Source organism: Pipistrellus hanaki (genome assembly GCF_964339955.1).
Source record: "Pipistrellus hanaki genome assembly, chromosome: 7".
Classification (NCBI taxonomy): Eukaryota; Metazoa; Chordata; class Mammalia; order Chiroptera; family Vespertilionidae; genus Pipistrellus; species Pipistrellus hanaki.
Genome location: NC_140509.1, coordinates 63,439,393 through 63,454,220, shown reverse-complemented (window position 1 = coordinate 63,454,220; position 14,828 = coordinate 63,439,393). Strand labels below are relative to the sequence as shown.

Genomic DNA, 14,828 nt, shown 5'->3' with positions numbered 1-14,828 from the left:
GGGACAATTAGGAAGGCAGGCAGGTGAGCAGTTGAGAGTCAGCAGTTCTGGATTATGAAAGGGATCCCAAATTGGAGAGGGTGCTGGCTGGGCTGAAGGACACACTCCTCCTCACCCCCCACCCCCCTCATGAATTTCATGCACCGGGCCTCTAGTGTTTTTTTTGTTGTTGTTGTTTTTTTTATAAAGGAAATGGGGAAGTCACCTGAAGTTTGTCAAGATGAATCTCAGAAGATGGGGGAATTGTTCTTAGAGATTAGCAGCTTTTATATAATCATTTTGGATTTTATCTAAAGGGGTGAGGAGGCACAGTTTGGGACCAAGGTTCTGTGCAACAGGCGTGGAGACAAAGACATAGAAGGACCACACTGGAAAGTTCTCTTATACACATATCTGTTCAGGCACAAACAAACAGAAAAGTTAGCTTGTATTGCTGGGTATTGAATTCCCAAAATGGTAAAGAGTTTTTATGAAATGACCTTACCTTCTCATTCTCTTTTCGTTATTAAAGAATGTCATTCCTGAGATAAGGGAGAAGAGGGTCAAAAGAGAAATGTTTAAGGGGCCATTGCCTTTTTCATCCAAGTGATAAGCTCATCTAGGGGTTTGTGGCTTATCAAAATTTTAGAGTTGGAATCCAGATAACAAGCATATGGGGACATAGGTTAACATATTTATTCAAATTGGGAAATTAAGTTGTATTTTTCTGAAAAAGTAAACCTCATTGGCTGATTGGTTTGGCATTAGCATCAGGTTTTGTCTTTTATGTAATAAGATAAACATTCTCTTTAAATAATTATAACTTCAACTCTGGGATGTTCTGCTTTTTTTCAGAAATACATTTAAAACAAGTGATAAGCTAACTTATTTATTTGCCAGAGGATGTTGAAATAAATGGTATTTCAGTATTCACAGTCGTGTGTCTGTCTAGGATAAACAAGAAGCCTCTGACTGAAAAAAAAAAAAAAAAATTGTAAGATCTTTTTTTATATGCTTCCTGGGAATTGAGAAAATGAATAACTTTACTGATGGGGTGACAAATTCTTTTCTAGTTTTAAAACAAATTTTGAGGGAGACTTAATTGAAATGTCAGCCAAGAGATTATTGAAAATAATACTTGATGATAGGTGATTACAAGATTTTTAGTCCATACTCAGAAGGAATTTAAATAATTCAATGGTTTGCTATGACACAACTTTCATACTCATCTGCTGCTTTATGTGAATGAATTTTATTGGCATGTTACATTCATAAAAATGAAAGTGGAAACAGAACCAATACTCTAATATGGTTCATTATGACAAATCATATTGGCTCATAGATAATGCAGTTTAACTCATTATAAGATGTGTTTCTTTTGTTGTTAGTTTGTTTTTTGTTAATCCCCACCCAAGGATATTTTTCCATTGATTTTTAGGAAGAGTAAGTAAGAGAGAGAGGGATGTAGAGAGAGAAACATCAATGTGAGAGAAACACATCAATTGGTTGCCTTTTGCATGAGCTCTGATCATGGCCTGGGCTGGGGAGAAGCCTGCAACCAAGGTATGTACCCTTGACTAGAATTGAACCCAGGACCCTTTGGTCCACAGGCTGATGCTCTATCCACTGAACCACACTGGCTAGGACATAAATATGCATTTCTAATAAAATTTAGCTTTTATATATAACTAGAGGCCCAGTGCATAAAATTTCTGCATAAGAAGGGGGTTCCATCAGCCTACCCTGCACCCTCTCCAATACGGGACCCCAGCTGGAGATGTCCAACTGACTGTGGGATTGGACCTAAACTGGCAGTTGGATATCCCTCTCACAATCTGGGACTGCTGGCTCCTAACCACTCGCCTGTCTACCTGCCTGATCGCCCCTAACTGCCTCTGCCTGCTGGCCTGATCGCCCTCCAACTGCCCTCCCCTGCTGACCTGATCACCCCCAACTGCCCTCCCCTGCCAGTGTGATTGTTCCTAACCACTTCTGCCTCAGCCCCTGCCACAGTACTTTGTACAGAAGGATATCCGGAAGATGTCCAGCCTAATTAGCATATTACCCTTTTATTAGTATAGATCAGTGGTCGGCAAACTGTGGCTCACGAGCCACATGAGGCTCTTTGGCACCTTGAGTTTTTAGCAAAGGCCAGCTTAAGAGTACTCTAATTAAGTTAATAACAATGGACCTACCTCTATAGTTTTAAGCTTAAAAAATTTGGCTCTCAAAAGAAATTTCAATCGTACTGTTGATATTTGGCTCTGTTGATTAATGACTTTGCCAACCACTGGTACAGATGATTATTAAAATATATAAAATTAATGTTTGATCAATTGCACATTTTAATATAAAAACTAAATTCCAAAATGGAAATTTTAACACAGAGCACCTTATCTCACAGGAAATTTTAATTAAAATTTTAGCTTGTATACACTTTGCAGAGAAGCATGATAAGCAGGTTAAAATTGTGAGCATATAAATATATACATACATTTTTTAAATTGTGTTTAATTATTTATTTTTGAAAAGAGAGAGAGAGAGAGAGAGAGAGAGAGAGAGAGAGAGAGAGAGGCACCAGTGTGAAAGTTGAATATGGATCTATTGCCTCCTGCAGGTCTTTTACTGGGGATTGAACCCAAAACCAGGGCATGTGCCCTGAATTGAACCAGCAACTTTTTGGTTCATGGGAAGATACTTAATTGGCCAGGGCCATAAATATTTTTTTATAATAAAATTTTATAGGATTAGTAAATGGAAAGATGAGTTAAAATGAAATACAACAGTGTATTATTTGTGACTTAAAAAAGGCTTTTTGTGTTTTAAATAGATTGTGATAGATACCAATTTGCTTTATTTTCAGGTGAAAGAGTATAATTTTAGATTTAATGTACACTGAATGGCCAGATTATTATGATCTCTGAGCACATAATAATCTGGCCACTCAGTGTATATCCTATATAATAAAAGGCTCCTATGCAAATTGTCCCCTAAACCAGGAGTCTACCAGCAGGCAGGCAGGCCAACTACCCATGTCTCCTCCCCCTGGCCAGGCTGGCCGGTACCCCCCACCCATGGACGAATTCATGCACCGGGCCTCTAATATATATAATATATATGTATATGTATATGCATGTATGTATATATACATATGTATATGTGTACGTATGTGTGAGTGGCCAGATTATTATGTGTTCAGAAATCATAATAATCTGGCCATTCATTGTAGTATAGTAGTTACTTTTTTGTACCTATTTAAACATCTGATAAAAAGTAGGTGTTTAAAATGTGTAAAAGGATACTTTTCTATGGTCTTAGAGCAAACAAAAATAATGAAGGATAGGTTTGAGCTCTATATACCTCTTTTTCTTTTTTTAATGAAGCCAGAAAAATTTTGAGTCCCCATTAAACATGGATACCATATTATACATATTTTTATTCTGTCAGGTTTGCTGTGGTAGATAAAGTTAAACCCAAAAATATTTCTTTTAAATTTGTTTAATTAACTAAACATATGAAGTTTCAAGTTGGTTTATAAAAGTTTCCTCTAGGGGGTGATGTTGTACAAGGCTTTCCATGACTTTGTATAAATGTTCTTTACGAGCCAATGATGACTTTCTTTAGGCATTTTCAGGATGTCTCTTTCATAGGATATGACCTTTCTTTCTTTCTTTCTTCTTTCTTCCATTGATTTGTAGAGAGTTTGGAAGAGAGAGGGAAAGACAGAAAGAAACATCAATGTGAGAGGGACACTTTGGTTCCTTCCTGCATGAGCCCTGACCTGGGCCCTGGCCAGGGAGGAGCCTGCAATCTAGGTACATGCCCTTGATCAGAATTGAATCCAGATCCTGCAGTCCACAGGCCTAGGCTCTATCCACTGAGCCAAACCGGCTAGGGCAGGATATGACATTTCTTAGCCCCTCCAGCAGTGAACCTTCATTTTTTCCTCCAGGAGTGAGGTGGAAAAACTCTAGATTACCTTCTTGGATTCTTGTTACCCAAGTTACCAAGAACACTGCGAATGGCATACAGGGAGCTTAGCCAATGAGCGGTCAGAAAAGGTGTTTCCTCTGCAGCTCTCATGCAGAGGTGGGACTGCTGGTGCGCCGCAGTGTGTCTGCTCTGGGCCTGCTCCTGCCGCAGCAGTTGGGGTGGGCCCCCTTGTGTGTGTCTGCTCCGGGCCTGCACCATCCGTGGCTTGCCTCACTGTGCACACAGTCCATGCCTGCCCATCTGCATGCACAGCCTCCTCCTGAGCCGGTCATGACTGTTACAGTGTCCTGGCTGATTTGCATATTACCTCTTTTTATTTATATATATGTATGTTATATATGTATATAATATATATATATCCTTTTTTTATTATTATTATTGATTTCAGAAAGAAAGGAAGAGAGAGAGAAACATCAACAATGAGAGAGAACCAGTGATCGACTGCCTCCTGCACACCTCACACCAGGGACCAAGCCCACAACTCTGACATGTGCCCTGACCAGGAATTGAACCATGACTTCCTGGTTCACAGATCAATGGTAAACCACTGAGCAACACGAGCTGGACAGGAACTTTATGATTTCTTATGAGGCTTACTAACAATGAATTTTGTTCTATTGTGTTAAATAAACTTTTTATTTCATTTTTACTTTTTAAAGATATTTTTGGTGCATAAAAATTTTATTTTCTCCATTGATTTTTTCTTTCAGCACTTTTTTTTGGCCACATTTTCCCACCCTTTATGGGGTGTTGGGGGGGAATTCAATTACACATGTATTAGGACACTTGATAATTTTCCCACACCTCAATGAGACAATCCCTTTCCCCCTGCTTTATTTTATTTTATTTTATTTTATTTTATTTTATTTATTTATTTTTTTTGAGTAGTTTCTATTGCTGTATTCTGAAGTTCACTAATCTTTTTTTCTGTGGTATTAAACTTATTCAGTAAACTTTATTTCAAATGTTATATTTTTCATCTCTAGAAATTTCATTTATATTCCTTTATGTGTGCTCTATTTATCACCTCACATTATACATGGTTTCCTTTAAAATATTTTATAATTGTTTCCTAGTATTTTAATGTCATCTATTTCTGTTATTTTTTATTGTTTGATCTCATTGGGTTGTTGATTTATTTTTCTTTTTTTTTTTTTTTTTTTTTTTTAATCAATCTTTATTGTTCATATTATTACAAAGGTTCCTCATTTCTTCCCCCCTCCACCAGGTTCCCACCCCACCCTCCGCCCCCTCCCCATCCCCCATTGTCCTCATCCATAGGTGCACAGTTTATGTTCAGTCTCTTCCTCCCTCCCTTTCCCCGATAGTAAATCCCTTTTCAGATAGTAAATCTGTTACTTAGCATTATCTCATATCAATAATACCTCCACATGCCCAATGATACACTTCACACAAAAGACATTTCCAAATAGGTCAACCAGCCTCATCCAGGCCCCACCCAAGGCACTTACAGATCAACACCCCAGCGCTATACTAACTCAACACATCCAGATCTAAGCCTTCATCACTTGATTCAGCGGACCCTCAAGTTCCCGCAAAAGTTTCCAGCCATGTCTGAGAGGCAGCCGTGGGCAGGTACAGGCGAGGAGCGAGCTGTTTTGGGCCTGGCTGCTCCGGGCCTGGCCTCTGTTGCTCTGGTTCGTTCCACAACCAGCTGCTCCGGGTCTGGTCACTGCCGCTCCCGACCTAGTTGCTCTGGACTTGGCTGTTGCTGCTACAGGCCTGGCCGCACCCGACCCGGCTGCTCTGGGACCGGTTGCTCCGGTCCCGGCCGCTCCGGGCCTGGCCGCTCCCAGCCTGACAGCCGCTGCTCCGGGCCTGGCTGCTCCCAGCCTGGCAGCCATTGCTCCTGGCCTGGCCGCACCAGACCCGGCTGCTCTGGGCCTGGCCGCTCCCAGCCTGGCAGCCGCTGCTCCTGGCCTGGCCGCACCAGACCCGGCTGCTCCGGGCCTGGCCGCTCCCAGCCTGGCAGCCGCTGCTCCTGGCCTGGCCGCACCAGACCCGGCTGCTCCGGGCCTGGCCGCTCCCAGCCTGGCAGCTGCTGCTCCGGGCCTGGCCGCACAAGACCCGGCTGCTCCGGGCCTGGCCGCTCCCAGCCTGGCAGCCGCTGCTCCGGGCCTGGCCGCACCAGACCCGGCTGCTCCGGGCCTGGCCGCTCCCAGCCTGGCAGCCGCTGCTCCGGGCCTGGCCGCTCCCAGCCTGGCAGCCGCTGCTCCTGGCCTGGCCGCACCAGACCCGGCTGCTCCGGGCCTGGCCGCTCCCAGCCTGGCAGCCGCTGCTCCAGGCCTGGCCGCACCAGACCCGGCTGCTCCGGGCCTGGCCGCTCCCAGCCTGGCCGCCGCTGCTCCGGGCCTGGCCGCACCAGACCCGGCTGCTCCGGGCCTGGCCGCTCCCAGCCTGGCAGCCGCTTCTCCAGGCCTGGCCACTCCCAGCCTGGCAGCCACTGCTCCGGGCCTGGCCGCACCAGACCCGGCTGCTCCGGGCCTGGCCGCTTCCAGCCTGGCAGCCGCTGCTCCTGGCCTGGCCGCACCAGACCCGGCTGCTCCGGGCCTGGCCGCTCCCAGCCTGGCAGCCGCTGCTCCGGGCCTGGCCGCTCCCAGCCTGGCAGCCGCTGCTCCGGGCCTGGCCGCACCAGACCCGGCTGCTCCGGGCCTGGCCGCTCCCAGCCTGGCAGCTGCTGCTCCGGGCCTGGCCGCTCCCAGCCTGGCAGCCGCTGCTCCGGGCCTGGCCACACCAGACCCGGCTGCTCCGGACCTGGCTGCTCCCAGCCTGGCAGCTGCTGCTCCGGGCCTGGCCGCTCCTAGCCTGGCAGCCGCTGCTCCAGGCCTGGCCACACCAGACCCAGCTGCTCCGGGCCTGGCCGCTCCCAGCCTGGATTCTTCGTGGTTGTCTACTGCTGTTCTGGGCCTGGCTGCTTCCAACCCGGCTGCTCTGGGCCGGGCTTCTCCGGGCCCAGCCACTCCGTGTCTGGGTGTTCCTGGACTGGCCACCCTGGGCTTGGCCGCCTCTGCCTCAGGCCTGGCTGCCACTGCCCCAGGTCTGGCTGCTCCAGTGCTGGCCGTTGATGCTCTTGTTCTGGCTGCTGCTGTTCTAGGGCCTGGCCACTGCTGCTCCGGGCCCAGCTGCCACTGCCTTGTGCCTGGCCACTCTAGGCCTGGTCGCCGCTGTTCCAACATTCTGTCCCTTTTTTCTCTTCTTTTTTTTTTCTTTTTTTAAAAAAAACAACAAAACGCATTTATGTTGCAATGTTGGCTGGTGCGTTGAGTTCTGACTTAGTCTTTGATTTTTCAAGATCTTCTTTGTATTCTTTCTTAAGTAATTTTACTATCATTTGCTCTCACTTGATTTCTTCACATTGAGAACTTCTTTGGCTTCTTCCTCCTTGTCCTGGGAGCTCAGCAGGTTGGCCTGTGGCACCCCTTTGTTCTCCGCGGGCTCCCGCGCTGCTCCAGCCTGTTGCCGGGGTCGGCGTCGCCCAGGAAGCAGCCCCCGTCCTTGGCTCCGTTGCCAGCGTTCAGCAGTCGAAGGCTCAGGGGCACCCCCCCCACTGGGGGCCCCGTCGCCCGGCTCCTTGCTGGCGCCCAGCTGGCCGGTGTCCGGCAGGGGCTCCTGCTCCTCGTGGCGTTCCTCCAGTCTGAAGCTTTCTTTCTCCCTCCCACTAGGGAAGTCCAGGATCAGAGTCAACAGACTGTCCTCTGCGCATAGTGTGCGCGACTCCGGGGGCTCGGCCTTTCGCCGCGCTCCCAGGACTCCACCTCACAGCCCCGTCTCCCCCTGCCCGAGCCTGGGTCCCCAGGGACTGGCCCAGACCTGGAGTTCGGGGAGGTCTGGACTGAGGCTCAGAGCTGCCGCCGGAGGCTTTGTTTCTTCCGGCTAGGGTAATCCAGCATCAGAGTCAACATTCAGTCCTCTGCGCGCCATGTGCGCGCGACTCCGGGGGCCCCGCATTTCGCCGTCCCCCAGGATTGTCTCCCCCTGCCGGAGCCTGGGTCCCCAGGGTCTGGCACATAACTTGGGGCTCAGCGCTGCCGGTTCGGGGGTTCAGCCCAGGCTGGGGGTTCTATTTCCTTCCTGCTAGGGAACGCCAGGCAGCACCCAGCCCTCTCCTCCTCTCCGGCTGCGACCTCTCCGTGCGCGCTTGCGTGCGAGCGCGCAGCATGTCTCCGTACCTTAGGCTTTTTTTCAGCTCCTCTGATTTTCCTTCTGGTTTTCTCCCTCCTTCCTATTGTAGAGTTTTCAGTCAGTCGACTACCTGTAGCTCTGGGCAATGTCCACTCTACATTTTAGTTGTATTCCTTTGAAATTGTTGTGAGCTGCTGCGGCTAGGTGTATACCCGAGCAGCCATCTTGGATCCTCTCCCTGATTTATTTTTCTTTATGGGTTCAAAAGTCTCTTCACAAAAGGTAATACTAACTATATAGCAAAAATTTACAATGTACTTATAAATAGTATAATATATTCAGTTCTATTGGAATAAAATATGCTTTAGACATCAATCTATATCATAATGATTCCTATTTGAGTGCCACATTTATGAACCTATTCAAGTATCACTCTTCATAATTGCTTTTAATGTATTATTTTTGTGCATTTTATCATGCATTTCATATTTCTATATTCCTCACGTATAAATAAGGATGTGTTAGAATGTTAATGTTTAGATTTTATGGAACTTTGAATTACACATACCTTCAGAATTAGTAAATGTTTGTCGCCAAATGCCTCACATGAAATTAAAATTGAGTTGGAAAGTATTTAATCCTCTTGCAAATATGCTTCATTACTCATCTTCAAATAATATTTATTCATTAAAATAAACACATTTCCATGATGAAATGAATCAAATATATTTCTTTATACATGATTTTAGCTACACATTTATGGTGTCTTAGAAGGTAATTTCCATATTAGACATTAATTTTTCATCATGCCGCTGCTACAATGAGCTATTTGTCTTGAATAAAGTTCTGTATGAATGTGATCCTTTTTTCCATCCCTATGGCAAAAAGATCTTTATTAATTTTCATAAGTAGATTTTAAGTTTCTTTCACTTTTATTACATTTACAGAATGCATCTTGTGATACATTTTCTGTATGTAAGACTTGTAAACTATATAAGATATTTAAAAATGTAAAGGCAGCCCAGTTTTTGTCCTTAATTTTTCCAATTCTGAGATGATCCATTTCTTCATTTAAAAGTGTTACTGTGTAATAATGTTTTTGTAATTACAAAGACTAAATATGCATGTAAACCAAGAAAAAAGTGCATTTGGAAAAACCAGTAAACTATATTGTCATTACACTGTATTTCAGGAATCAGCCATCTGTATTGAGGTTAACTTTTAAAGGACAAGAATCTGATATTTGTTGATCATGGTTTTGGTGATAGCAAAGTGGGAATAATTTGATTTTTGCTTCAAAGGAGATAGTCAGATAGACTGACTCCACCATTTTTATTGTAAGCAATAGTAAAAGTGAAGAGTAATAAATCTGAAAATTGTGCTCTTTACATAGGAATAAATTTCTTGTACAAGGTAGCAAGAAAATGCTGAATTAATTTCCTGCATGTTTGCTTAATGATTAAGTTCTGAGATGACTGCCACTAAATCCAAGGTGAACGTAGGTATCACCCTCATTTCATATAATCTGGGCCATTACCTGTGCTTAATAGACATTTATCCCCAAAGTTGGTCTACCAAGTAGCTAACTACACTCTGGATGGTAGGATTCACATAGTGTTCACTACTGTGGTTAGAAAATAAGGAGAAAGACCTGGAAAATGAAACTATCAGTACTATATTTCATGTGAGTACAGGATTAATGTTAATCATGTTCTACCATGTTGGTCAATATTGTATATAGATAACAAATACTCTCAAATTTTGTGTCTTTTTGGGTCATTTTGTTTTTAATGAGATTCGAATTCTTTGAGATAGTCATTTGTGAGATTGGGAAGGCAGTTATTAAACTTATTTGATAATTTTGATCTTTTAATGATGCTAATATGCCAGCGGTCTCTGCAGTTTGCATATAGATATAGAGGGGGAAAATAGATGGCTTTATATATGAGCGTGCTTTTACCAGAGGGATGTAAAAAAAGATTCAGGGGTAGGAGGAGTTAGGATAGTAATGTTCTAGAAAAATAGAATGTAACATCAAAGCTGTTTGTAGAAGGACATTGAAGATGAGAAGACTATCATGAAGAAGTAGGATACACCAGTGAACTGGAAGCCTATTGTAGATGCATCGTTGAATGTTGGAAAAAAGGGATATTGTATTTATAGTGAGTGCTTGATATACTGATTTTGGAAGTTTGTGATGATAAATTAATAATGGAATTACTGGCATGTAAGAGAGAGTAAATACAAGTACTGGAGGTCAGGGTCAGTAAGAATTGAGAACCTGGTACTGGGTAAGCATTATAATTAGATTTGCTTTCTAATCACAGGATACCCAAAATAAAAATGAGTAAAATACAATTTACTTCCTCATTTTAAAATATATTTTATTGATATTTTACAGAGAGGAAGAGAGAGGGATAGAGAGTTAGAAACATCAATGCGAGAGAAACATCCTTCAGCTGCCTTTTGCACACCCCCTACTGGGGATGTGCCCACAACCAAGGTACATGCCCTTGACCAGAATCGAACCTGGGACCTTTCATTCTGCAGGCCGATGCTCTATCCACTGAGCCAAACCAGTTTCGGCTACTTCCTCATTTTCAAAGAAAGTTTGGTATTGGCAGTACCCCATGCCAGTATGCAAATTCCATGAAGTCATTAGGGAATCACATTCAATTTCAAATCTAAAACCAGCACGTGGTTACCATTTCCAAGGTTGCTTGTGTCCAAGATGACCCTAGAGTTTCAGTCATCCCATTTTTATTCCAGGCAGTAGAGAAGAGAAAAGGGAGAGGGTCAGTCAGATCTTTCCCCTGATATCACTTTTTATTTTAAGGTGACTTTACAGAAGTCTCTCCCAACAATTTCTGGTTGAATGATATTAGTCTTAGTTACATGGCCATAGTTTGCTTTGAGGAACCCTGGGAAATGTACTATTTTGGCTGGGTACATTACAACTCCCTAATAATGTAGGGGTCTTGTTAGTAAGGAAGATGAGGAGAATGGATGTGAAAAGGTAGTTAGCAGGCTCTACCACAAGTATTATCTGTGTGAATAGGGGTTACGATGGAAGAACAGGAGGTCCATAGATGATTATAAGCATAACAAGATCAAGTGGAAGAGGGTAGCATGAACCCTAAACCAGCTTGTTTAGAAGACATTGACAAAATACTGGAACGTAAGTAGCAGTGGGGTACAAGGAGAAAACTGGTCATACCTGCCAGTCCTGACATAGGAGGAATGTAAGAGAATTAAAACTTCTGGAGAGGACTGCAGATGATTTCCTCAAGTGACATTTGGTTTTAGTTAAAAAGAGAGAGAAGGAATTTGAGGAAATGATTATGAAGCAGTTTCAAGGGATACAGTAGAAGAAATGGGGTCTTGGGAAAGAGGCCTGGGTTAGGTTGGGGCAAGAAAATACCATTTATACTTGAGAGAAGTGAGAATGCAGTGAAACGTGTTTCTTAATGTGTTTTGATCATCTATCCAAATGAGTTAAATTTTTTAATATGCCTCAACTTATATTTTAACAATTTCTACTCTTAATTAATAAAAAGCCTTCCACTTAAAAATAAGAGTAATAACACTTAAAATTTCTTAGAAAATTTTGGTAATACAATAAGGCATAGTAAGATTAAATTAGGAGAAAAAATTATATCAATTATAGATATTATCATATAAGGAGATGACATTTGATTTGAGATCTCAGCAAAATAAAATAGGAAACATAATAAGTTTAATTACCTATATTAAAGAAGGAACACACATCATTAGGAAAGGAAGAGTTATTAAGTGAGTTTTGAGACAAATGACAATAACTGGGGGGGGGGGAGATGCAAATTAAAAAGTTATATTTGAAATATTAAACCATAAGAACAACTAGAAATATTGTACAACTGAATATCAAGTCCTTGCAAATAAAAGAACTTTCCAAGCTTCTAACTGATAGGGAAAAACAATAATAGCTTTGAATATATAAGTATTTGAAGCCTCTGTTTTAAAACAACATGTAAAAATTGAAAGATAGTATTTGCAGCCTGTTTGTTTATCTAAGAGGTCATGATGCATTTAAAAAAAAATATAATAAATGCAACAAAAATGCTCCAAGAAAATACTTAACAGCTCAAAAAGAAGTCTTGGGAGTTCACTCTGTTATAAGAAAAAAAGCTGACTAAAACAGGCACAGAACTTAAAAGAAATATGACTGGTTTAAAAAGAGGAGGGCATCCAACCATGCTTTAAAAGGCCTGGAGGAATGGGGGAATTGCTGTTTAAAACCTAATAGGTACGTATATGGGGAAAAGGACCACGACAACTTGCTAAGAAACATGACTAGTTAAAAGAAGGAGAAAGGGAAGAAAACTCGGTCACTTTTGTGATTAAAGCAATGGATGCCTAAACTAAAACAAACGCTTTTCCACTGTTGGATCCTGTGCCCTGAAAATGAAACACCATGTTTTTTTCACTGTGTGGCAGAGTATAGCTATACAGCACTTATGGAACTCAATTTTTTTTCTCTCTTGTTAATCCCTAGATGAATAAAACACTTAAATTTGTTTTGTGGAAATAAATATAATAATAAATTAAACCTTAAACTCTAAACCTAAGCTTGAAACTGTAGTTCCTTCTGATAAAGTTTTTAAATTAAAAACACAAATAATATACATAGTAGTGTGTGTATATTAATACTTATTTTAAAGAAGATATGCTCAGGTAGACATAATTGAACTGAAAATCCTGAGTATCAAGTGATATTATAAACTAGTAAATAAAGCAGTGATAGACCCAGTAGGCTAGAGAAGCAATATGGACAGTATACAGAATTAGAGACTTAATATATGATAATGAATGATAAAAATGGCATTTAAATCAGTAGGACAGAATGAGCTATTCTCTTATCTATTCAGAAAATGTTTATTGAAGGCCAAGTACTAGCCTGGATGCCAAATAAAATTGTGTTCATCATGAAGTTTAAATTCTAGTTGGAATAGAGACAGGATAAATAAATAGAAGATGATTACATGCTGAGGAGTAAAGTAAAACAGGGAATGAGGATAGTGTTCACAAGATTCCATTTGGGGGGGAAAGATATTATGTTCCTATTTCATACTTTATAAAAAATAAAAATAAGAAACAGCCAGAAACCAACTTTTTTTAAATATATTTTATTGATTTCATATAGAGAAGAAGGGAGAGAGATAGAGAGTTAGAAACATCGATGAGAGAGAGTCATCAATCAGCTGCCTCTTGCACACCCCTACTGGGGATATGCCCGAAACCAAGGTACATGCCCTTGACCAGAATCGAACCCGGGACCCTTCAGCCCCCAAGCCGACATTCTATCCATTGAGTCAAACTGGTCCCGGCTAGAAACCAACTTTTTAAAAAGCAAATAATCCAGTAGAAAATTTAGTAAAAGTTTTTTCTTTTATTTTGATAAACTAGAGGCCCGGTGCAAAAAAAAATTCATGCATGGGTAGGGTCCCTAGGCTGGCTGCCAACTGGGACTTCCCTTCGTTTTGCGCTGCCCATTGGTGATCAGTGCATGTCATAGTGAGCAATTGAACTCTCGGTTGAACTTCCAAGGGAACACTTTGCACATTAGCCTATTAAATATCTAGATAGTCCTACTTCATAAAGGAGGATATAGGGCTATCCAGCAAATATCTAACATCTATTTAGTAGTTAGGAAAATGCAAAACCAAACAGTGAGATACCAGTTTCAATTCAGATTAACAGGAAGTTTAGTAATAACAGTTCTTTATGGATTTGAGGGAAATGAGTGCTTTTATATGTTGCAGGTATAACTGCATGTTAGTGTAGTAACCTGTTTTGGAGGACAGTTCAAGAGTAGCTTTCCAAGTGAAAAAAAGGTACACATTGCTGTGACCCAGGAATCCCACTTCTTGATATTTACCTCAGGGAACTTGAATGTATGCACAAGAAGGTATGATAGGGCAACATGATTTGTAATAATTAAAATCTGAGAACAACCTAAATGTGCTTTAGTTAAAATGATGTGTCCATACTGTGAAGCACTATAGCATGGACAGTGACCTCTAAAAAACATACAGTTGAATGTTAGAGTAAATTACAGATGATAATGTACATACCAGTGATAACAGTTGCCACTAAACTATTCACACCTCTTACCATTGGAAAAGCTATTAGTCATAGAGGTTGTTAGCTTTACCTTTATCTCTAATGTTTTTCATTCTTTTAGAATATTTTCTACGTGTACATAAAAATACTGAAAATAGTTCTTTTTATTAGCCTCAAGCTTAAATCACATTTCCCATCATTCCAGCCCATCTATACTAATAAAAGGGTAATATGCTAATTATACCCCATCAACCGGACATCCAACTTCTGGACAAAGTCACGGTGGCAGGAGCCAAGGCAGAGGCAGTTAGGGGCGATCAGGCTGGTAGGGGAGCAAGCAGTTCGGGGGTGATCAGGCCAGCAGGGGAGCAGTTAGGCAGAGATCAGGCCAGCAGGCAGAGGCAGTTAGGGGTGATCAGGCAAGCAGGCAGGCAGGAAGGTGATTGGTAGGAGCCAGCAGTCCTGGATTGTGAGAGGGATGTCCCAGATTGGAGAGGGTGCAGACTGGGCTGAGGGACACCCCTCCTCCCCCACCTCTGTGCATGATTTCTTTCACTGGGCCTCTAGTATTGTATATATATTTTAAAATATATTTTATTTATTTTTTTACA

The 14,828-nt window shown here is 42.2% G+C and overlaps 1 protein-coding gene and 1 long non-coding RNA gene across 2 annotated transcripts in view; one reads left to right on the top strand and one right to left on the bottom strand.

The window, feature by feature from the left end:
• The window catches only part of VTA1 (vesicle trafficking 1), a 46,510-nt gene that overhangs the window by 4,730 nt on the left and 26,952 nt on the right, over positions 1 to 14,828 (top strand). The gene's annotated exons all lie outside the window — the stretch shown is intronic.
• Positions 1,321 to 14,828, bottom strand: part of LOC311625246 — a 149,323-nt gene continuing 135,815 nt past the window's right edge. Inside the window, exons 2-3 of the long non-coding RNA XR_014795456.1 lie at positions 1,920 to 2,227; positions 1,321 to 1,886 (exon numbers count right to left, since the gene is read on the bottom strand). This is a non-coding gene — a long non-coding RNA (uncharacterized lncRNA). The remainder of the gene's footprint in view (positions 1,887 to 1,919; positions 2,228 to 14,828) is intronic.